Source organism: Tenrec ecaudatus, chromosome 5, assembly GCF_050624435.1.
Source record: "Tenrec ecaudatus isolate mTenEca1 chromosome 5, mTenEca1.hap1, whole genome shotgun sequence".
Taxonomy (NCBI): domain Eukaryota; kingdom Metazoa; phylum Chordata; class Mammalia; order Afrosoricida; family Tenrecidae; genus Tenrec; species Tenrec ecaudatus.
In genome coordinates, this window is record NC_134534.1 from 76,413,078 (window position 1) to 76,415,755 (window position 2,678).

The 2,678-nt window shown below is 38.5% G+C and overlaps 1 non-coding gene across 1 annotated transcript; it reads left to right on the top strand.

Annotated features, from left to right (window-relative positions):
- The first annotated feature begins 2,513 nt into the window (after positions 1-2,513).
- LOC142449750 (U1 spliceosomal RNA) lies at positions 2,514-2,678 on the top strand. The gene has a single exon (XR_012784861.1). It is a non-coding gene; the product is annotated as a U1 spliceosomal RNA (small nuclear RNA).

The following is a 2,678-nucleotide window of genomic DNA, read 5'->3' on the forward strand; positions in this document are numbered from 1 at the left end:
GAGTAGAAGTAGCAACATTTTTTGATACAATGGATATCTAAGTAAAAGCCATCATGAGAGACCAAGAAGGGAATTCTATAGTGATAAAGCCACATTTGAACATGAAGATGTAACCATAATAAACATCTGTGCACCTAAAGAAAACTGTCAAACTACATTGATCAAACTTTTAAAGTTTTGAAGAGAAAGATAATTCTACAACAACAAGAGGAGACATCAATATATTACTCTCAAGGAAGGACAGATCAACTGGAAATAAAATCAACAAATTCACAGAACTACAATGCTATCAATCAAATTGATCTCTTGGATAAATACAGAAAACTTCGCACAACAACAACGCAGTTGTGACACTTACAGTATCTCCTGTCAACTTGGGAAGGGGTGGAGTCAAGCCTGTCCATCAGGTCACAGCCAATGAGGCTTCTGAGTGGGAATGGCTTCCTCCTGAGGATTCTGGGAACTCCTATCTTCCACCCTGGAGGTGGGACACACACTCTCTCTGCTTCATCTTCCTGCTCACAAGCCACATGGAGCTACTGCTGATGGAATCAGAGCCCTGGAGCTGGAGGAACCACATGGAAACCCACACCAGCACTGAGATGCTTCCACTGCCGCTGGATTCACGAGATTTTCCATCCACTGGCCTGTGAACCACCTGCCTGTGTGATCACAAGGTATCGAAGAGATCAGGTTTCAGGCATCAAAGAAGGAAAAAGCATATCATTGTGTGCTCTCCTTCCCGATATGATGGCTGAGGTCTAATGAGGGCATAAGCAAGTGTGGTGAAGAAAGCTGATGGTGCCCAGTTATCAAAAGATAAAGTGTCGGGGTCTTAAAGGCTTGAAGGTAAACAAGCGGAAATATAGCTGAGAAACAACCGGGATCACGCATCAGGCATGAAAGAGCGAAAAATCAAATCACTGTGAATGAGGGGAAGTGCAGATTGGGGATCAAGACCCATCTATAGGCAACTGGACATCCTGTAGAATATGGTAATATACAGAAGGGTCACAGGGAAGAGATGAGCCAGTCAGTGTACAGTGTAGCAACAGAGAAACATACACCTTTCCTCTAGTTCCTAAATGCTTCCTCCTTCCTCCTGCAACATGATCCCAATTCTACCTTATAAATCTGGCTAGATGAGAGGATGTACACTGGTACAGATGGGAACTGGAAACACAGGGAATCGAGGACAGATGATCCGTTCAGGACCAGTGGTGAAAGTGGTGATACAGGGAGGGTAGATGGAGGGTGGGGTGGAAAGGGGGAACCGATTGAAAGGATCTACATGTTACCTTCTCCCTGGGGGACAGACAACAGAAAAGTGGGTGAAGGGAGACGTTGGACAATGTAAGATATGACAAAATAATAATAATTTATAAATTATTAAGGGTTCATGAGGGAGTGGGGAGGGAGGGGGAAAAGTGAGGAGCTGATGCCAAGGGCTTGAGTGGAAAGTAGATGTTTTGAAAATGATGAGGGCAACGAATGCACAAATGTGCTTTACACAATTGATGTATGTATGGACTGTCATAAGAGTTGCAAGAGCCCCCAATAAAATGAATAATAATTTTCTTAAAAAGACAAGCACAGCATATATAGGAAGATTGATATTATTTTAAAACATAAGATTGAAAATACTAATATATATTATCTCTTGAATGGTAAAACTTAATAATTAAAAGTCAATAGTCCCCAAACAATATGTAAATCAATGCAATTCTTATTAGTATTCAAAAAAATTTAATTCAATACAATTTTCTTGAAATTCATATGAAAGAAACATGGCCCCAAATAGTAATAAACAAATTGTAAATGAAAATAAGAAAAATACTATAGAGATGTTACAATAAAATCAATATGGTATTAGATTTTGGGGGAAATTTTTTTTAAATTAATGGTTCAGAATAAGTAATCTGGAAATATTTCCCATTCTATATGAGTATATGACTAAGAGGCATATGAATTTTATGTGTATTCAAGTGAACACCTGATCGGGAATACTGACAGAGCTAGTAATTCAAAATATAAAATTAAGTTTAAGTTCCATTCACACTATACACAAAACAAATTCCAGGCATGTTTATATATGAGATTTAGCTGCAAAAAAGTATACAAATGAAGTGAAATAAATTAAAATGTTGGAAGAAAATCATCAAGGCTATATATAATCTAGTTATAGAGGAGCCATCTTCAACTGTCAGAAAATAAAGAGAAAACAAGAGAAGGGATGAGAAGTAATGAAAGAAGGAAAGATAAGGGTAGGAGGGGAAGAGACAAGAGAAGGAAAACACAGATGGAAGGTTTGAAAGGAAAGAGAAAATGTTTGACAACATGTTTTCTAGTTAGGGTAAAATAGCATAAAGTCCATAAACAGTAATTTGGAGGAAAAAAACATTTTCAACTTAGAAGACAGACAAAAGTTGTAAACTTAGACAGACAGACAAAAGTTGTAAAAAAAAAAGTTTACAAAATAATGTGGAATGACTTGGACTAAGAATAAATCTATTTTACTTACCTGGCAGGGGAGAGATCATGATCAGGAAGGTGGTTTTCCCAGAGGGAGGTTTATCCATTGCACTGCGGGTGTGTTGACCCCTGTGATTTCCCCAAATGTGGGAAACTCGACGGCATCATTTGTGGTAGTAGGGGGACTGTGTTCGTGCTCTCCCCTG